Consider the following 23058-nt stretch of genomic DNA (forward strand, 5'->3'; position numbering starts at 1 on the left):
TCACGCGCATGCGCTTTATCAAGTCTCATAGACTGTGGTTATGTACCTCATTGCACTTGGTATTTGCACCTTTTACCGATTATTATGTCGCAGTCTCTTACCACTCCTACATTTTCTCACCTGTTGAAGCTTTGGTTTTTATATGTCCTGAAGGCACATTCACATACTGTACCTGTGCATGCAAAGTGAGACTTAGAAAATGCAATGCAAAAATATAACGCAAAATTAATTTACCTGTTATATATCTCACATTCTTCAATATTCTTGCCTACAGAAACTGCTTCCTTCCAACTAATGTAATTTCTGTTTTGACAGCCAGTAAAAAAGTACATTGACCTTGCCCACACCTTTTGGTTTATGGAGTATGCATGGGAGCCTGGATTCTCCTTCCAGGCCCCATCTTTCTTCTTTAGAACCCTTGCAATCAGACCTGCGGAATTTAGCTGATAAAATCGTAGGCTTTTCTGTTATACTGTACATGTATACATCTATTAAAAAAAAGCTTATCCATGGAGTAATAGTACCTTTCATGTAGAATGTGGTAGAATCCAATGGTTCAACGCAAAGAAGGGAAAACTGTTTTTAAAGAGATATCTTTAAAACTGTTTTTAAAAGGAATGCAGTATAGTTTGTGTGAGTTTTTTATTTATTATGGTCAAGATTACAGAATACAATTTTAAAAACATTTTTACAGTCAGATAAATATGAAATATTGCATGTTAATAGTTTGTTTTCCTTTTAATCAGCAGGTAGAGCTTTAGGCTAATTTTCACTTGCGTTCCTATATCTCTATGCCACTCTAAAATATTATTTTTACTTTACGGTGCCACTTGCAATTGGTTTTCACAAAAATCATGTTGTGTAAATGCAAGTGTATAGAACAGTATGCATTAAGTTACAATACTTGCTGAATTGTGGTATAGTTTCTTCATAATAATCATTTAATACTGATTGGGGTGTCAATTATATCTATATCATAAGATTTTTTATATATAACACGTGGAAGGGGTAATCCCTTCCAATGCCAAATATCCATTTTTTTGGGAAACATAGAAACAGATTTAAACAGTGCAAATTTTTCCTCATTTACAATTATATTAAAGAAACTTGCTCTCACACAATATTGTGTTTTTCATGATAAACGATAATAAAAAGGTTTGTCATATAATGGTTTGAGTTTATCACGCTGAAAAAAGTAATATGGGAAAGAAAATAAAGAGAAAGAGAGAAGGAAAAGAATAATATGGAAGAGGAAATGCTAAATCATGAATGAAACTGTGAATAACCACATTTTTTGGAAAGCTGAGTTAAATTTAATTTTCTACAAGGCCGGATTACTGCCAGACCTGTTAAATCAAGAAATCACTTACATCTGTCTGACAAAGTGAAGCACGCTAAAAGATCTAAAAAAGCAACAATAATGTTGAAGAAATTCAAGAACAGATGGGCAAGAGCACAACAACAACTCCAGAAGGTCATAAAGAACCCAGAACAATATCTAAAGAACTGCAGGCCTCACTTGCCTCAGTTAAGGTGATTCATGATTCGACAATAAGAAAGAGGCTGGGCAAAAATGGCATCCATCAGAGAGTTCCATGGCAAAAGCCTCTGCTGACGAAAAATAACACAAATGCTTGTCTCATATTTGCCAAAAAACATCTTGATCCCCAAGACTTTTGGGAAAATATTCTGTGGACTGATGAGACAAAAGTTTAACTTTTTGGATGGTGTCCATCCCATTACATCTGGCTGATAACTAACACAGCATTCTATAAAAAGAACATCATACCAACAGTCAAACATGGTGGTGGTAGTGTGATTGCCTGGTGCTGCTTTGCAGCTTCAAGACCTGTACAACTTGCCATGATTGATGGAATCATGAATTCTGTGCTCTACCAGAAAATCCTGAAGAAGCATGTCCAGCCATCAGTTCATGACCTCAAGCTCAAGCACACTTGGGTTATACAGCAGGACAATAATCCAAAACACACCAAAATCACAGTCTGTCATAAATGTAAACACAGAGCGGTAACTCACTGTTACCAGCTTCCTCTCCTCACACACACACAGATCTTGTGTGAGGAGAGGAATCTTATAACAGTGAGTTACCGTTATTTACAGTGCATACACAGAGCACAGCCCCTGTCACAGTGCCCATCAGTGTACCTGTCGCACATCAGTGTACCTGTCGCACATCAGTGTACCTGTCGCCCATCAGTGTACCTGTCACCCATCAGTGTACCTGTCACCTGAAAGGAATTGGCTCAACGTTCCTTTCCAGATACAATGACCCCCGTCTGTCCCTGGCTTGATCAGTGACTGCCCTTCAGATCTGGAGTTCACCCCGAGACACAGGAAATGGACACAGACACAAGGTGGTATCTCAGAATGAACTAAATTTATTCTTCCGTGTTTAAACTTATATATGAAACTTCAAACAATGCATAAAAGTATAGAAACCAATCAATTATCAGATATGCATAAGCCAATCAAATGTTACATACGTCAGTCATGCCCAATCATTTGGCATATATGTTAATTATTATTAAATGCGTCAATTATGAACTTTTGTTCGGGACAGAAAGTAGACAATTTCCCTATTTAACATTGGCTATAATTATTTATAATCTTGCGACAGGATATATTCAACCGCAGACTATCACCTGGATACTGGCTAGTGGAAATAAGGGAAGTTAGAGCCGGTGGAAAAAGAGGAACTTTAAACTCTTGTCAAAAGTACAGCTTAAAACAAAAATCAATCCTTTTAAAATACTGACATAAGTTTAAGATGGATACTCATTCTAAGATGGCAGAACTAATCAAAGAACAAAATGGCGGCACATCAAACTAAAAGGCTAATCCCTTCAAACCCCCTCTTAGGTCACACACGTGACCTTACACCTTAGTCACAGGTTGGTACCTGGGGCCCTAAGTAGGTCTTTTGCCAAGACACTGATTCCACATAGTTTTAGTAATGGCGGCGTCAATAAGCTTCTGCAATAAACCTCGGATACAGAGAATACAACAACCACACAGAGTTAATACTGCAGCAGCCATCACTATAGAAATTAGCATATTTCTCATCTGGGTTCCCCATTTACCAAACCAGGTTTCAAATAAACTGACCAGTGGATTTTCTACTCCTGAGCTTTCAGCTAATCCTTCAGATAACATTTGGAGGCCTTGAAGGGCTCTAATAATACTTCCATCAGGAACGGTGTTATTGGGAAATAAAAGTACAACAGTAAGAGTTAAACATTTTACATACTTTTCCTTTATCAGCCAATAACATATCAAAAGCAATATGGTTCTACCAAACCTTTGTTGACTATAGTAAATGTAGTTAATCCAATCTATATTCTCGCTAGACTATACCCATATAATAGAGACAAATCCTGCAGCAACATCACTAGGGAAAAAGGGAACCAGTCTCAATGCTTAATCTATCTTTTGATTGCATCACTACTCCTGTCTATCCCTAGCCTCTAGGGGCGAGCTGCCTGCGGCACGGACAGGGACTGCTAAAAGGAATTGGTGACCGTTGTTTTCTGAAAATACTTTTCCTGGTAGATTGAAAATGGTTGGTGACAAAACAATAGACAATGGGATCCATACAACTATTAAGACTACTCAAAGTTACTGTGATATTGTACACAATGAGGATGACATCCTGAGACACCTTACTGCTGGCACAGAAAACCACTTGACTAACATGAATGGGAGTGAAACAAACTGAAGATGATCAGCACCGTTATGAGGAGCTGTACCGCTTTCACCCGTCTCTCTCGGCTTTGGTTCATTTGTATTGACCTTGACAAAGTCCACAAAGTCCACAGGGTGTAGAAAATAAAAATTATCAGAGGAACAAAATACTTAAAGGCGGTCAGCATGAGTAGCTGAAAAAAACAACGTTTGTGATTAATCGTTGTGGTTAGTATGGTGAAAGTTACAAGCACAGCGAATATCCAAATCAAAACACAGATGCATTTGGCATAGCTGGGGTTTCTCCATCTGCGTGAGGCTTTGGCTTGCACAATGGCCATGTAGCGATCAACGCAGATGCAAGTCAGGAAGAGAATACTACAGTACATGTTTACAAAGTACGTGAAGCTGTGAACAAAATAGCAGATATGATAGGTCTCTACATTACTGTAATACATAACACTTTGTGTTGGTAGAGAGAGACCCACCAAGAGGTCTGTCACCACCAAGTTGATGGTGTAAATAACAGAGGGTGTCCTTGCTTTGGTTCGAAAACAGAATACATAGAGGGCCAAACTGTTCAGTATTATGCCTAGAGATGAGCGAATCGAAGTAGGCGAAGTGGAATTCGTTTCGAATATTAGGAAAATTTCGATTCAATCCGAAATTTTGATTCGATTCAATCCGAAAATAAGCAGACTTCGGATGCGCGAATCAAAATTTTTCCTAAAATGGCGGCGACATGTGCGGCGACGGAGCGGGGATGTCTGGGAAGGCGCGCAGACAAGGCGCGCTGACCCATAATGCATTCATTCATGACATGTGATCGCATTAGCCAATCAGCAGCCAGCCAGCCAGAACAGTGTAATGGTCGAGCTATAAATGGCGGCCATTTTAGAATTCTCCATTTGCGTCCAGTCATTCAACAGAGGGAGAGAGTTAGGGACAGAGAAACGTTACTTGGGGACACAGAAACGTTAGTTAGGGCCACAGAATCGTTACTTAGGGCCACAGAATCGTTAGTTAGGGCCACAGAAACGTTACTTAGGGACACAGAATTGTTACTCAGGGACAGACACAGAATTGTTACTAAGGGATACAGAATTGTTACTGAGGGCCACAGAATCGTTACTTAGGGCCACAGAAACGTTACTTAGGGCCACAGAATTGTTACTTAGGGACAGACACAGAATTGTTACTGAGGGACACAGATTTGTTACTGAGGGCCACAGAAACGTTACTTAGGGCCACAGAAACGTTACTTAGGGCCACAGAATCGTTACTTAGGGCCACAGAAACGTTACTTAGGGCCACAGAAACGTTACTTAGGGCCACAGAATTGTTACTTAGGGACAGACACAGAATTGTTATTGAGGGACACAGAATTGTTACTGAGGGCCACAGAACCGTTACTTAGGGCCACAGAAACGTTACTTAGGGCCACAGAATTGTTACTTAGGGACAGACATAGAATTGTTACTGAGGGACACAGATTTATTACTGAGGGCCACAGAAACATTACTTAGGGCCACAGAAACGTTACTTAGGGCCACAGAATCGTTAGTTAGGGCCACAGAAACGTTACTTAGGGACACAGAATTGATACTCAGGGACAGACACAGAATTGTTACTGAGGGATACAGAATTGTTACTGAGGGCCACAGAATCGTTACTTAGGGCCACAGAAACGTTACTTAGGGCCACAGAATTGTTACTTAGGGACAGACACAGAATTGTTTTTGAGGGACACAGATTTGTTACTGAGGGCCACAGAAACGTTACTTAGGGCCACAGAAACGTTACTTAGGGCCACAGAATCGTTACTTAGGGCCACAGAAACGTTACTTAGGGCCACAGAAACGTTACTTAGGGCCACAGAATTGTTACTTAGGGACAGACACAGAATTGTTATTGAGGGACACAGAATTGTTACTGAGGGCCACAGAACCGTTACTTAGGGCCACAGAAACGTTACTTAGGGCCACAGAACTGTTACTTAGGGACAGACACAGAATTGTTACTGAGGGACACAGATTTGTTACTGAGGGCCACAGAAACGTTACTTAGGGCCACAGAAACGTTACTTAGGGCCACAGAATCATTACTTAGGGCCACAGAAACGTTACTTAGGGCCACAGAAACGTTACTTAGGGCCACAGAATTGTTACTTAGGGACAGACACAGAATTGTTACTGAGGGACACAGATTTGTTACTGAGGGCCACAGAACCGTTACTTAGGGCCACAGAAACGTTACTTAGGGACACAGAATTGTTACTCAGGGACAGACACAGAATTGTTACTGAGGGACACAGAATTGTTACTGAGGGCCACAGAACTGTTACTGAGGGCCACAGAACTGTTACTTAGGGCCACAGAAACGTTACTTAGGGCCACAGAAACGTTACTTAGGGCTACAGAAACATTACTTAGGGCAACAGAAACGTTACTTATGTCTTGGAAATTCGCTTTAACGAATTTCTCCTTACCGTGAGTACTCGCAGTTGGATGCGCAGAAATCCCCCATAAAGCTGTGCGAATCTCGCTTACCACAACTGCAGCTAAACTACACGATTCCTGCCCATCCAAATACTTTGGTTCTGTTGAAATGCAGGTGATTGGAGCTCCGTTACCCTAGAATGATCACACGACACTCTAAGGCTGGTTGCAATCCACATAAGGGCTGATTTTAGACCCAGCTCTCTGTTTTATTAAAAATACACACATGCCCCCCACATGAATAAAGTCAATCCCTCCCACCGAACAATGCAATGGGGATTGCCTATACAGAGGATGTACATTCCAATTGGAGCATAGCCTTTGCTATTATCTATCACTGGTCCTCCCCCATGAGTCTTCTGAGGTCAGCAGACTTCCTCCCCTTCCCCCCTATGAGCCATCTGAGGTCATATTTCCTGTCCTACTAGCTTCTATTGGTATGCAAAATTCTCTGCACAAGCACTCCCTAAAAATATCAGTCTGTACCTGGATGGGCCCGATACGATCTTTATTAAAACACATCCATCCGAGATACAGTTCAGATTAGTAATGGGTTGTAAGATATGCATAAGCCTACACACGGAGTTCACACCGCTTGCGCATTGCGTTATGAAGCCCATGTGGTACCATGCTGCTGATATGCGGATACAGGCCCACGGTCTACTGACAGCAGCATTCGCATGGAATGCCGTGGTGGTATACACGCCGGTCTATAAGCGCAGATCTGCCATCTCATCCATTACCAAGCTGAGTACTGTAATACATACATTGTACATGCGCATGGCCCAATTGCAGCCTTCAGAGCTTTAATTAAGCCACACGAGAGACATATGAATAACACGAATATATGACACATTTAAAGTTCTACCAATAATACAAAATTTCCATGACATTCCCTCCTGTTTTATCATATTCTCCTCGTGTCCCTTCTTGATCTTCTTCAGCTTGATGGGTGTAGTCTCAAACTTCAAAGAGTTCCTGTAGTTGTCCCTGAGAATAAAGCTCCACGGGGTACCTGAAACAACAAGACCCGACGCAGACTCGACGCAAACAGGCTTGATTGAAGCGATGATCCTCAAGAGCGTTGGAACCTTCACTACAGGAAGGCTCTTGCAAAAACCACAAACAGACTTGTGGTATGAATAAAGCTTGTGATCCCACGGTGGTCTGGGGAGATCCAGCAATAGATTCTCAAATTGCCCCTGCAGACGGGGCCACACAAGGCTGGTCTCGACCCAGACAATTTTCCAAATCGCAGACACAAACAATGATGAGGCTTGAAGCTTGCTTGAAGGTCTTGGAGAATGTGGTCTTCAGAGAGATAAATTAGAGGGAAGCCAGGACGTAATCTGTAGAGAAGGTGGTTGGTTGGTGAGGTCTTCCCCCGATCAGTGGTTGGAGTGGGATCCCCGGAGCGGGCATGGAGATGTGGTCGTCTGCCCGAGCTTGGCTTACACGGTCGATGAGGCAACAGGAACATCTCACCGCGGCATATAAAAGGCAGATGAAAAAGAGAAGCATCAGGATATACACTCCCACTTCCTTCAACCAAGATCCGATGGAGAACAGGAAATCTCCCAATCCTCCCAAACCCTTGAACGGATTCCAACCCTCACTAGCTATAGCTCTAGCTTTTCCCTGTAGTTCACTAACTTTGTCCATATGGGCCTGGACCTTGTCATCGGTGTCTTCTATCCAAGTACAACAATCCTCTCCGATGAACTCACAGAACCCCCCTTTGGCGGCTAAAAGGTAATCAAGGGCCATCTTCTCCTGAAGCACTAAAATTCCCATCTGCCGTTGTTCTTGAGCAATTTCTCTGACAGCCTCTACGGTCTCGTTAAACATACTATCCACGATGACAGAAAAATTGTTCAGGCGCTTCATAAGTTCTATTCCCCATCCTGTCCATGAGGGGAACCAAGCCCATGCCTGGTCGCCCTCAGAGAACAGCTCTCTGCGAACTCTCCCTGCCATCCTTACCTTCTTGTGGACCATCAACTCTTCATGATCCATCACTACATAGGATGCGGGGACTAGCTTTATGAGGGCACACGAACCTTTCGCGTTCTGGGGAAATGTTCTATAGGCTGCCGAACCACACAGAAAATAGTATGGACCTGTCAGAGCAGAGCAGGAAGAGTTCCTCGTTCGGCCTCTGGCACTGAGCAACAGTTGCACAGACTGGGGGATTGCTCCCTCAGTCTGCACATCACATCCGTCCTTCCAACACACGTGGTCTGGTCGGTCAGTGTGGTTACTCAGAAGGGAAGTCTGGTTAGTCAGATTGACAGTTATACCTCCCTCACAGGTGGTAGTCCCAACAAACTTGTTACCTGTGCCAAAGCTGATGTTAAAGCACACCTGAGGGCTGCCTAGCTGCCCAGTTACCCATAATGGACTGGTGAGGGCCCTACAGGAGCTAGAGCTAATATTGGTGCTGAAACTGATGTTACCTGCTAAAAATGTGTCATTAAGTTCTACCGACAAATGTCTACGTGGGGGCTGACCAGGGGTCCCTTGCTTTTTCATGCCGACGCGGATGTCATATAGGGCATGAACAGCGGCCATTGCGGACATGTGATGACTGGGTGGGGGCTTAGAGCATACCCAACAGTTGGTTTTGTTGGCGGTTCTGGCTAAACGCAGGTGCATTTTAAATAAAAGGTTGGGGTATCTGCCGTCTTTTCCTCCGTTCACACACATGTATGACATACAAACAAAAAGAAAAAGGAAAATGACACCCCTCATTCTCTGGTGTAGCTGAAAAGCTTCTTGTAGTGGCTTGCGTGCACCCAGTTGTCTCGTCCCTCGAGTTTGAGTGAGGTAGGTGTCGTCAGCTGGACTTGGTATGGTCCGGTGAACCGTGGCTCGAGTCCGGTTCTTTGATGTTTCTTTAGGACGACCCAATCACCTGGCTCAATAGAAAGAACACCTGTTATTGCATTTGGATCGGGGAGCGATTCGCGAACCCGATGGTGTATCTTCTGCAGCTCCCGTTGCAGAGATTGCACATAACCTGTAAGCTGTGAATGCAAAGACGACAACTGTTGAGGAAAGTACAACCCTGTTTTGGGAAGTCCCCCAAACAACACCTCGTAGGGTGACAGCCCATGTGGTTGCCGAGGGGCATTCCGGATGGAATAGGGGGCAATGGGGAGACACTCAGGCCAAGGTTTTTGGGTATCGGAAGACGTTCAACCTTACCGCTACTCTCGGGGTGATATGGGGTGTGTCGCCGCTGACTCCAGTTCCACCAAAGAAATGCAGTCGTGTCCTTTGGAAGAGAGATTAGTAGTGGACAAAGAAGACATGTTAGCAGAAGAGGTGTTAGTATTGTTAGTCGTGTTGCAAAATTCAGCACTGTCATTGCTGTCCTCCCCCCCCTTCTCATCTTCCGACACAGGAAGAAGAGAAGCTGGGTTAAGAATAGTGCATCGTTTGATAGTGAGGTTAGTAGGGGTTAGGAGGGCTTTCCCCTGAGAGGGGTACCTTGCCTTGGATGTCCTGTTTTCGCAGGACCGTTCTTGCTGCACCGGTGTCAGTGAGGCAAGGGAGGGGATATTTTAATTCCTCTAGAAAAAGATGGATCTGGGCCGACACCGATTTGTCAACTTCCTATGAGAATTCATAGGAGTTACTTACCATGGTGGTCATAGGGGCGGAGGACTCATCAGGAATGAACTGCCACCGACCTTTAGGTAATTGGGGACAGCTCCTCCTCATGTGCCCCGTTTGGTGGCACTGGAAGCACCTGGGTGGGGGCCTATCCTTCCTGTGACCCAGATCCCTTGGTTTTTCGTGTGGGGTCTGGGACATAAGAACTTTGGCCTTGTCTTGTTTTCTTCTATCCATTTCCCTCTCTATTGCCGCAAGAGTGGAAAGGATAGCAGGGATAGACATCTCATTATATTCGGGTCGGGCCAGAACCAGCCTTTCCCGAATTTTAGTATCGATGCCTTCCAAAAATTTGGCCCGCAACAGAATGTGCGTCGCGGTCACCTTTACCCCTTCAGTTGGAGCATCAGGTCCAACTTCCAGATCCGCATCCAGTGCCGTCTGCTTGAGACGGCGCCAGAAGCAGGCGCTTTCCTCATTAGGACCCTGGGTGAGCTTCATCATGTCCGTAGTAGAGGTAGCACCATACATTTCTGGAAGCTTTGCCTTTAGCTGTGTACAGAACTCTTTGCCCCCTGAAGTCATCTCCTCATGCGTGGTTATAGAGCACCCTGCAATCACTGTACTGGCCACTTCCATGCCCACCTTTGCCCGTAGGATCTGTGCACAATCTGACCCGCTCATACCATAGCTGAACTGGTTTTGTCCAAACATTCGAGCAAATCCTCTCGGATTGACTCGATAGTCCGGGAGCTCAGCCAGAATAGTGCGGATCTCTGCCGGGGTGAAGGGGACATGCCAAACTACCCGTTCCCCTAAAGTCCGTTCCCCCCGTGCATTGGGAGGACCTTCAAATTGCTGCACCCTGACTGGATAGGCCTCGGTCCGGGAAGAGTGCAAGGGCTGACCCAGCATCATCGGTGGGCTTAGATTAACCACCTCGCTTACTGCACCTTCAGGTTTGAGGTCCCTCAGATCAGGGTATAGCTGGGGGGCAGGGGTCTGATCAGTGGTTCGTAGCGCTTTGATGCAATTCGCCCTGTTTTTTAACCGGGTGTCTATTCCCCTTGATTCACAGATAGTCTGCAAATCGGTTGTTGAGTAGGCTTCATAGTTGGAAACAGAAGGAGCTGGGGTGAAGCAGGGAGAAGGGAGAGGTAGAGGCAGAGGCTGAGGCATAGAGACAGAAGACACAGAAGGTATGTCAAGAGTGACGTCACTAACAGAAGAGACAGGTGCAGTTATACTTATCTCAGCCACTGTTGGTTGTTGGGGGACCCCAGCAGACCCTGATCCTGCCTGCCTTAGTAGAGTCAGCCCTGAAAGAGCTTCCTCCACCTCTGACACCGGATCCTCCTGTTTTATTCCCTCTGGAGGCCAGGTATACATCACCTGGTTCTTCCGGACAGACACCAGTTTATGTATGCCCTGCTTCCCTAATCGGATTGACCTGTGAAGCCATAGCTGTGCGATCTCTAGTTCTGACGCCTGCATCCGTGGTTCAAATTCAGAGATGAATTTTCCCCACCTCCATGCGTCAAATGTACCTTCCCGGGGAATTTCCCATCTGGTACCCTTCGACCATTTATTCCACCTTTTGAGGGGTTCTGTAGACTTCCCCCCCAAACTCACCTTCATCAGTTGTGCAGCTGTCCTTACCCTGAAGAGGGCTGGTTCCCCCTCTCTCTTCATGGACTGACTACTGCCCATCGTGACTAGTCACTGGTATATATCCCGCGTCCGGGTACCTGTTTACCCCCTGGAGCACTCGGTGGGATCCTACCGAGAGGCCTGATTCCACCACTTTCCCAGCACAGCGTAATTTATGTGATACTTATCGATCACCCGAAGCGCATCAAGTGGCGGTCAGACTGAGAGCACACCTCCCACTCCCACAGCGCAATTTGTGTGATCCTGACCACCCAAAGTGTTTGTGGTAACCAGGCTAAGTGTTACTTCCCTGGACCGCCCACTCGCACAGCGTAATTTATGTGGTTCTCATCACCCACTGTGTTTGGCAGGCCACACCGCACAATGATGAAAGTGGCTTTTCTCTCCCTGCACACAGTAGCTAACACAAGTCAAAACAAAAAGAGGGGTTCTTGGATGTTACTTAGGGGTCACTGGTTGGGCAGAAACCTGCTAACTGACCTTTAGGAAATTTGTGTAAAGAAAAAAACTTTCCTAATACACACAGAAAAACCCTTTTTCAACCTGAAAAACTGTTAAAAAGGACAAAGTGGATCCTTATGAAAAACACGGGACGTTTCACAGTAAAACAATTACACAGAGGTAAACCGAAAAACTGCGCCAAAAGTAACCTTGTTGCTGACGCAAAAATCACTCCTATCAGCACCGCTAAATGATCCACGTTATACACGCAATCTTTACTGCAACCACCTAGAACCGTTTACACAAAAAGTCTGCTGGACGTGAAACACGCGACACAGCAGCTTAAAACAAACCCGCTTTACAATAAGGAACTACTTTTAACAGGAAAAACACAAGAAAAACATAATCACTATACAAGAAATCTATGTGCAAAAACCCAGACTACACCGCGCTCATTAAATGTGGAACACGTGAAGGGAAAACTCGCTTAATACACTTTAAATTGGCTGGCAATACGCAAATTTAAAGCTAAAAGCAAACAAATGAAACTGTAAAAAATTTGGATTAAAAACACAATATGGGTCAAATGCATATAGGAAACTTCATGCACATTGCATAGAGATTACTGCACATTTGGTAGCCAACAAAATGGCCACCAAACAAAAGGAGTCCATGTGGTTTAGTCAAGAAAATGACCCCCCACAGGGAAGCACATGGTAACACTAGAATGACCCCCCACAGGGAAGCACATGGTAACACTAGAATGACCCCCCACAGGGAAACACACGGCAGACTCTAGCCTCAAAATTGCCTCTTACATAAAACAGACTTTTAGACAGAACATACACTGGACAATTACACAACAATATGAAGTACACATACAACATAATTTGGGCACAATCACAGAACGGACATAAAACACCAACATATCACACTAACATGCACATGTAACAGAAAGGACCCCCTGCTGCATGCTTGCTGGGAGCAGTAGTACCACAAAACATTGTACAGACCACATAACACAGATCTTACAACAGTTAACAATTAACCTAAGCCTTTCAGCACTGTAATAATTACCACACGTGGAGGGGGGTAGAACAATTACCACAGTACCTACAGCCCACAAATACTTACCTACCACTATGCAACAACTTTTACCCACTAAAACATATACCCGTTTAATTTTTGGTTGGAAGATTTTTAAACTTGACCAAATCCAGCCAACCAAACCCACCCCCCCTGCTGCTCTCAGCAGAGACAAACCCTCGTCTTTTCACCCACAAATCAAGAGTTTAGGACAAAAAATGAGGTCCTTGCCAAGCGGTATTTCTTGTTAGCTAACAGAGAGCGAAATCAGCCACACGAACACGCAAAAAGCGATCCTCTTAATGGCAGAGAGACCTGAAATGTGCCGGCATACTTTTTGCTAGTTCATGATGGCCATTCCCCCCTCGTTCTAGGTTAGCTACGCAAGAATACGCGTTAGTATCCACCAGGCTCACCAAACTGTCTTGGAAATTCGCTTTAACGAATTTCTCCTTACCGTGAGTACTCGCAGTTGGATGCGCAGAAATCCCCCATAAAGCTGTGCGAATCTCGCTTACCACGACTGCAGCTAAACTACACGATTCCTGCCCATCCAAATACTTTGGTTCTGTTGAAATGCAGGTGATTGGAGCTCCGTTACCCTAGAATGATCACACGACACTCTAAGGCTGGTTGCAATCCACATAAGGGCTGATTTTAGACCCAGCTCTCTGTTTTATTAAAAATACACACATGCCCCCCACATGAATAAAGTCAATCCCTCCCACCGAACAATGCAATGGGGATTGCCTATACAGAGGATGTACATTCCAATTGGAGCATAGCCTTTGCTATTATCTATCACTGGTCCTCCCCCATGAGTCTTCTGAGGTCAGCAGACTTCCTCCCCTTCCCCCCTATGAGCCATCTGAGGTCATATTTCCTGTCCTACTAGCTTCTATTGGTATGCAAAATTCTCTGCACAAGCACTCCCTAAAAATATCAGTCTGTACCTGGATGGGCCCGATACGATCTTTATTAAAACACATCCATCCGAGATACAGTTCAGATTAGTAATGGGTTGTAAGATATGCATAAGCCTACACACGGAGTTCACACCGCTTGCGCATTGCGTTATGAAGCCCATGTGGTACCATGCTGCTGATATGCGGATACAGGCCCACGGTCTACTGACAGCAGCATTCGCATGGAATGCCGTGGTGGTATACACGCCGGTCTATAAGCGCAGATCTGCCATCTCATCCATTACCAAGCTGAGTACTGTAATACATACATTGTACATGCGCATGGCCCAATTGCAGCCTTCAGAGCTTTAATTAAGCCACACGAGAGACATATGAATAACACGAATATATGACACATTTAAAGTTCTACCAATAATACAAAATTTCCATGACACTTAGGGCTACAGAAACGTTACTTAGGGCCACAGAAACGTTACTTAGGGCCACAGAATCATTACTTAGGGCCACAGACACGTTACTTAGGGCCACAGAAACGTTACTTAGGGACACAGAATTGTTACTCAGGGACAGACACAGAATTGTTACTGAGGGACACAGAATTGTTACTGAGGGCCACAGAACTATTACTGAGGGCCACAGAACTGTTACTTAGGGCCACAGAAACGTTACTTAGGGCCACAGAATCGTTACTTAGGGCTACAGAAACGTTACTTAGGGCCACAGAAACGTTACTTAGGGCCACAGAATCGTTACTTAGGGCCACAGAAACGTTACTTAGGGCCACAGAAACGTTACTTAGGGACACATAATTGTTACTCAGGGACAGACACAGAATTGTTACTCAGGGACAGACACAGATTTGTTACTGAGGGACACAGAATTGTTACTGAGGGACACAGAATTGTTACTCAGGGACACAGAATTGTTACTGAGGGACACAGAATTGTTACTGAGGGACACAGAATTGTTACTGAGGGACACAGAATTGTTACTCAGGGACAGACACAGAATTGTTACTCAGGGACAGACACAGAATTGTTACTGAGGGACACAGAATTGTTACTGAGGGACACAGAATTGTTACTGAGGGACACAGAATTGTTACTCAGCGACAGACACAGAATTGTTACTCAGGGACAGACACAGAATTGTTACTGAGGGACACAGAATTGTTACTGAGGGACACAGAATTGTTACTGAGGGACACAGAATTGTTACTCAGGGACACAGAATTGTTACTGAGGGACACAGAATTGTTACTCAGGGACACAGAATTGTTACTGAGGGACACAGAATTGTTACTGAGGGACACAGAATTGTTACTGAGGGACACAGAATTGTTACTCAGCGACAGACACAGAATTGTTACTCAGGGACAGACACAGAATTGTTACAGAGGGATACAGAATTGTTACTGAGGGACACAGAACCGTTACTTAGGGCCACAGAAACGTTACTTAGGGCCACAGAAACGTTACTTAGGGCTACAGAAACGTTACTTAGGGCCACAGAAACGTTACTTAGGGCCACAGAAACGTTACTTAGTGCCACAGAATTGTTACTTAGGGACAGACACAGAATTGTTACTGAGGGACACAGATATGTTACTGAGGGCCACAGAACCGTTACTTAGGGCCACAGAAACGTTACTTAGGGACACAGAATTGTTACTCAGGGACAGACACAGAATTGTTACTCAGGGACAGACACAGAATTGTTACTGAGGGACACAGAATTGTTACTGAGGGACACAGAATTGTTACTGAGGGACACAGAATTGTTACTCAGGGACACAGAATTGTTACTGAGGGACACAGAATTGTTACTGAGGGACACATAATTGTTACTCAGGGACACAGAATTGTTACTCAGGGACAGACACAGAATTGTTACTGAGGGACACAGAATTGTTACTGAGGGCCACAGAACTGTTACTTAGGGCCACAGAAACGTTACTCAAGGACACAGAATTGTTACTCAGGGACAGACACAGAATTGTTACTCAGGGACACAGAATCGTTTAATTAAAGAGTATGTCAGACAACATGCAGAGGAGTGGCAGAGGAGGCAATGTTTTAGGAGCGAGCAGACGTGGCAGCACAGGAAGGGGTCGAGGCAGCACTAGTCGCAGCCAGAGGCCAGTGCTCCCGGTGTCATCCAGCGGTCGTGTCTCCACCAACAACCCTGCCGTCATCGATTGGTTGGCTCGGTCGTCTTCCTCTTCCCAGGTCACCTCTGACACCTACAGCCAACGGTCGGTGGGTACGTCAGACACAACCGTTAGTTGGCATGGCCCGGGAGCAAGCCCACTGAAATCACGTGTCCTCTACCTGCCCCTGTCCTTTGGTGTTCCCTCACCAAGCGAAGTATCGCATGCTGTGGGCTCAGCCCCACTGTACAGTGAGGAAGAGCTAACAGAGGGCGGTCAGGAACGGGGGGAGACATCCGCCTCTTCAGCAGCCAGGCGAAGAAGTAGTGGCGAGGAGAGTGGCTCGGTAGCCGGTCTAGAGACAGGTCTGTCTCCTGACCCACACGCAGCCGAGGGGGCTAGTAGTGAGGCGGAGACCCTAATTGATGATGATGAGGCTGATCGCACTTGGCAGCCTCGTCGTCATCAGGCTATTGCTTCCACATCATCAGGAGAAGAGGGTGGCAGCTTGGCAGCGAGCAAAACAGTCGGTGGGTTGTCTCCATCGCCACACTCTGCCATGTGCCACTTTCAGGTCTCCTCACACACTGCTGGTGTGTTCCATTTTTTGTCATAGGGTGCTGGCAGATTACGGGCCTCCCATAGCTGCTGCCAGGCCCCTAATCTGGCATGGGCCCCTGTACCGCCTCCTCATGCTGCTGCCAGGTCCACAGTGTCTCATGCCATGTGCCACTTTCAGGTCTCCTCACACTGCTGGTGTGTTCCATTTTTTGTCATAGGGTGCTGGCAGATTACGGGCCTCCCATAGCTGCTGCCAGGCCCCTAATCTGCCATGGGCCCCTGTACCACCTCCTCATGCCCCTGCCAGGTCCACAGTGTCTCATGCCATGTGCCACTTTCAGGTCTCCTCACACTGCTGGTGTGTTCAATTTTTTGTCATAGGGTGCTGGCAGATTACGGGCCTCCCATAGCTGCTGCCAGGCCCCTAATCTGCCATGGGCCCCTGTACCGCCTCCTCATGCTGCTGCCAGGTCCACAGTGTCTCATGGGTCCCTGTACGGCCTCCCATTGCTGCTGTCTCCATCGCCACACTCTGCCATGTGCCACTTTCAGGTCTCCTCACACTGCTGGTGTGTTCAATTTTTTGTCATAGGGTGCTGGCAGATTACGGGCCTCCCATAGCTGCTGCCAGGCCCCTAATCTGCCATGGGCCCCTGTACCGCCTCCTCATGCTGCTGCCAGGTCCACAGTGTCTCATGCCATGTGCCACTTTCAGGTCTCCTCACACTGCTGGTGTGTTCCATTTTTTGTCATAGGGTGCTGGCAGATTACGGGCCTCCCATAGTTGCTGCCAGGCCCCTAATCTGCCATGGGCCCCTGTACCGCCTCCTCATGCTGCTGCCAGGTCCACAGTATCTCATGGGTCCCTGTACGGCCTCCCATTGCTGCTGTCTATATCGCCACACTTTGCCATGTGCCACTTTCAGGTCTCCTCACACACTGCTGGTGTGTTCAATTTTTTGACATAGGGTGCTGGCAGATTACGGGCCTCCCATAGCTGCTGCCAGGCCCCTAATCTGCCATGGGCCCCTGTACCACCTCCTCATGCTGCTGCCAGGTCCACAGTCTCTCATGCTATGTGCCACTTTCAGGTCTCCTCACACTGCTGGTGTGTTAAATTTTTTGTCATAGGGTGCTGGCAGATTACGGGCCTCCCATAGCTGCTGCCAGGCCCGAAATATGCCATGGGCCCCTGTACCGCCTCCTCATGCTGCTGCCAGGTCCACAGTGTCTCATGGGTCCCTGTACGGCCTCCCATTGCTGCTGTCTCCATCGCCACACTCTGCCATGTGCCACTTTCAGGTCTCCTCACACTGCTGGTGTGTTCAATTTTTTGTCATAGGGTGCTGGCAGATTACGGGCCTCCCATAGCTGCTGCCAGGCCCCTAATCTGCCATGGGCCCCTGTACCGCCTCCTCATGCTGCTGCCAGGTCCACAGTGTCTCATGCCATGTGCCACTTTCAGGTCTCCTCACACTGCTGGTGTGTTCCATTTTTTGTCATAGGGTGCTGGCAGATTACGGGCCTCCCATAGCTGCTGCCAGGCCCCTAATCTGCCATGGGCCCCTGTATCGCCTCCTCATGCTGCTGCCAGGTCCACAGTGTCTCATGGGTCCCTGTACGGCCTCCCATTGCTGCTGTCTCCATCGCCACACTCTGCCATGTGCCACTTTCAGGTCTCCTCACACTGCTGGTGTGTTCCATTTTTTGTCATAGGGTGCTGGCAGATTACGGGCCTCCCATAGCTGCTGCCAGGCCCCTAATCTGCCATGGGCCCCTGTACCGCCTCCTCATGCTGCTGCCAGGTCCACAGTGTCTCATGCCATGTGCCACTTTCAGGTCTCCTCACACTGCTTGTGTGTTCCTTTTTTGTCATAGGGTGCTGGCAGATTACGGGCCTCCCATTGCTGCTGCCAGGCCCGTAATCTGCCATGGGCCGCTGTACCGCCTCCTCATGCTGCTGCCAGGTCCACAGTGTCTCATGGGTCCCTGTACGGCCTCCCATTGCTGCTGTCTCCATCGCCACACTCTGCCATGTGCCACTTTCAGGTCTCCTCACACTGCTGGTGTGTTCAATTTTTTGTCATAGGGTGCTGGCAGATTACGGGCCTCCCATAGCTGCTGCCAGGCCCCTAATCTGCCATGGGCCCCTGTACCGCCTCCTCATGCTGCTGCCAGGTCCACAGTGTCTCATGCCATGTGCCACTTTCAGGTCTCCTCACACTGCTGGTGTGTTCAATTTTTTGTCATAGGGTGCTGGCAGATTACGGGCCTCCCATAGCTGCTGCCAGGCCCCTAATCTGCCATGGGCCCCTGTACCGCCTCCTCATGCTGCTGCCAGGTCCACAGTGTCTCATGGGTCCCTGTACGGCCTCCCATTGCTGCTGTCTCCATCGCCACACTCTGCCATATGCCACTTTCAGGTCTCCTCACACTGCTGGTGTGTTCAATTTTTTGTCATAGGGTGCTGGCAGATTACGGGCCTCCCATAGCTGCTGCCAGGCCCCTAATCTGCCATGGGCCCCTGTACCGCCTCCTCATGCTGCTGCCAGGTCCACAGTGTCTCATGCCATGTGCCACTTTCAGGTCTCCTCACACTGCTGGTGTGTTACATTTTTTGTCATAGGGTGCTGGCAGATTACGGGCCTCCCTTAGCTGCTGCCAGGCCCCTAATCTGCCATGGGCCCCTGTACCGCCTCCTCATGCTGCTGCCAAGTCCAGAGTCTCTCATGGGTCCCTGTACGGCCTCCCATTGCTGCTGTCTCCATCGCCACACTCTGCCATGTGCCACTTTCAGGTCTCCTCACACTGCTGGTGTGTTCCATTTTTTGTCATAGGGTGCTGGCAGATTACGGGCCTCCCATAGCTGCTGCCAGGCCCCTAATCTGCCATGGGCCCCTGTACCGCCTCCTCATGCTGCTGCCAGGTCCAGAGTCTCTCATGGGTCCCTGTACGGCCTCCCATTGCTGCTGTCTCCATCGCCACACTCTGCCATGTGCCACTTTCAGGTCTCCTCACACACTGCTGGTGTGTTCCATTTTTTGTCATAGGGTGCTGGCAGATTACGGGCCTCCCATAGCTGCTGCCAGGCCCGTAATCTGCCATGGGCCCCTGTACCGCCTCCTCATGCTGCTGCCAGGTCCAGGCGAACGTAGTCACACAGGGGAGAAACTTCTCAGTGTAATGAACAGAGAAATCGACAGATGGCTGTCTCCGCGCAAACTGAAAATCGGAACCATGTTGACCGACAACGGAAAGAACATGGTGTCTGCTCTGCGTCAAGGAAGGTTGTGCCATGCGCCATGCATGGCTCACGTGTTCAATCTGGTTGTCAAGCGGTTCCTAAAATCCACCATCCCACTGCAAGACATCCTTAATATGTCACGTAAACTTTGCATGCATTTCAGCCATTCCTACACCGCAAAGCACACCCTCCTTGAGCTGCAGCGGCAGAACGGAATTCCACAGCATCGCCTGATCTGCGACGTTGCAACAAGGTGGAATTCAACCCTACACATGTTAGACCGCCTTTACGAACAGCGAAAGGCCATCACCGATTTCCTGATGTTACAAGCGGATAAAGGTACTCCCCTGTGTAACTTCGATGTCAGCCATTGGCAGCTCATGCGTGACACCTGCCGCTTGCTCAGGCCCTTTGAGGAGGCCACGCTATTCGTGAGTCGGCAGGACTATGGGATGAACGACGTCATTCCTCTGTTGCACGTCCTGGAACAAATGCTGTTAACAATGGCTGGTCAGGGTGCGGTAGACGTGGCGCACAGATCTCAACGCCACATGACCCCTGTGGGGGCAGGACAGGAAGAAGAGGAGGAGGTAGAGGAGGACATTTGTGCTCAGGAATTATTGAGTGAAATGGGTGGTTTTTCCACTCAGCGGACAGGAGTGGAGGAGCAGGAGCATCTGGTAGAGGAGGAGACAGAGGACCCAGACGCACCGTGGCAGTATGCTGTGGAGATGGAGGCAGGGAGTCCCTTGCATTCCTTGGCACAAATGGCCCATAGCATGCTCGGTTGCTTGCGTAGCGACAGCCGAATAATAACCATCAGACAGAGGGATGACTTTTGGCTGTCCACCTTGTTGGACCCTCGTTACCGTTCAAAAATGGTGGCCTTTTTCACACCTGCTGAGAGGGAGGCCAAAATAACGTACTATAAAAACCACCTATGTAGTCAGTTGGTCTCTGCCTTTGTGCACCAACGTCCATCCTCAGACACTGTGGGCCCTGTGCGCTCGCGTTCCGCTGCCATGGCAGCAGGGGAGGGGTGGGGTGGTAGGAGCAGTGGCAGCTCCACCAGCAGCGGCTGCCTCAGTCTGCAGTCGATGATGAGTAGCTTTCTTCACCAGCGCAGTGAGGAAACTACTAACCAGCCGCAGCAGCAGCAGCATCAGGTGGACCTGGAGCAGGACCTCAAACAACAGGCTTGGGCCTACTTGGACAGCACCCTGCCAACCGAGGTAGACAATCCCCTTGACTACTGGGCAACGAAACTTGACCTTTGGCCCCAACTAGCTGAATTTGCCCTTGAAAGGCTGTCATGCCCGGCCAGTAGCGTGGCATCGGAGCGCGTGTTTAGTGCGGCAGGAGGTATTGTAACTCCGCGGAGGACACGACTGTCCACCCAAAGTGTGGAGAGACTCACGTTTGTGAAAATGAATCAGGCGTGGATTAGTCTGGATTTCAAACCACCAGTTCCTGACACAACTGACTAAATCCGCCATGAATCATGCCCCAAACATGTGCCACTTTCAGGTCTCCTCACACTGCTGGTGTGTTCCATTTTTTGTCATAGGGTGCTGGCAGATTACGGGCCTCCCATAGCTGCTGCCAGGCCCGTAATCTGCCATGGGCCCCTGTACCGCCTCCTCATGCTGCTGCCAGGTCCACAGTGTCTCATGGGTCCCTGTACGGCCTCCCATTGCTGCTGTCTCCATCGCCACACTCTGCCATGTGCCACTTTCAGGTCTCCTCACACACTGCTGGTGTGTTCAATTTTTTGACATAGGGTGCTGGCAGATTACGGGCCTCCCATAGCTGCTGCCAGGCCCCTAATCTGCCATGGGCCCCTGTACCGCCTCCTCATGCTGCTGCCAGGTCCAGAGTCTCTCATGGGTCCCTGTACGGCCTCCCATTGCTGCTGTCTCCATCGCCACACTCTGCCATGTGCTACTTTCAGGTCTCCTCACACTGCTGGTGTGTTACATTTTTTGTCATAGGGTGCTGGCAGATTACGGGCCTCCCATAGCTGCTGCCAGGCCCCTAATCTGCCATGGGCCCCTGTACCGCCTCCTCATGCTGCTGCCAGGTCCAGAGTCTCTCATGGGTCCCTGTACGGCCTCCCATTGCTGCTGTCTCCATCGCCACACTCTGCCATGTGCCACTTTCAGGTCTCCTCACACACTGCTGGTGGGTTCCATTTTGTCATAGGGTGCTGTATGGCCTCCCATTGCTGCTGCCTCCACCGCCACACTGTGGCTCCACACTCTGGTTTTGGCCCCGTGACTGCCCAAATGAGTGAAGTGTGCGGTGATTCTAAGATCGACGGCACTCATCTGCATGTCATACTCACTGACAGTATTATTTCTCTTCCCCAGCAGACTCCAAGGGCATTTAAATTAAAGGTACAGTGTTCTGCACTAATATAAAGGCTCTCTGAAGCCTAGAAACACCCTTTTATAAGTTAAATTCGCAGCGAATATATTCGCATCGAATCAAAATTTTTTCACGAATTCGCCGAATCAATCGAATCGAATTTTTGAATACGTCACTCATCTCTAATTATGCCCATCAAAAAAATAAAAGAGTTGATAATTAGCAACGCCACCCAAAGGCCATAGAACCTTTGATGCAAGGCTTCATCTGGGTTGGCTTGTTGAGGAGTTTGGAATTGTTTGTCATTTGCTACAGATTCATTCAGCTCAAGTTCTCTGGATGGGTTGAAATTTCCAGGGCTGACGAAGCACTCCATGTGTTTCAGATCAATCTCCCAGGACTTCTCTGGCTGCTTCTTCTGTATCTGTGTCATTGTCTTGCTTCTTAGGGATATGGTTTACTTTTTTCACACGACTGGCATTGATCCAGGCCTTGGAATCCTCATTCAGAACAGCGATCACAGAAGCGAGTTGGTTCCTGTGAAAAAAAGAGAAAGGTGCGAGCAACATTTCTTTCAACTTTGTCCAAAGTTTCAATAAGCTTTCTCACATATTCCTCCTGAATCAATTCTAAATCCCCTCTTTCTACCATGAGTGGCTGTCTGGCCCATGGAGTGGGAAAGGGCCTATCCATTAGAACCTCAAAGGGGGAGTAACCTGTCTTCTTAGAAGGAGTCATCCTTATCTCTGTCAAAACTGCAGGCAGTACTCTCTTCCAGTTTGCATAGGTACCTCC

At 47.7% G+C, this 23058-nt stretch overlaps 1 pseudogene; it reads right to left on the reverse strand.

Moving 5' to 3' along the window:
* Positions 1 to 3478: 3478 nt before the first annotated feature.
* LOC149467983 (G protein-coupled receptor 20-like) lies at positions 3479 to 22639 on the reverse strand (annotated as a pseudogene).
* Positions 22640 to 23058: the final 419 nt, after the last annotated feature.

Source organism: Staurois parvus, unplaced genomic scaffold (genome assembly GCF_062004578.1).
Source record: "Staurois parvus isolate SC_StPar_1 unplaced genomic scaffold, SC_StPar_1.0 ptg000096l, whole genome shotgun sequence".
Taxonomy (NCBI): domain Eukaryota; kingdom Metazoa; phylum Chordata; class Amphibia; order Anura; family Ranidae; genus Staurois; species Staurois parvus.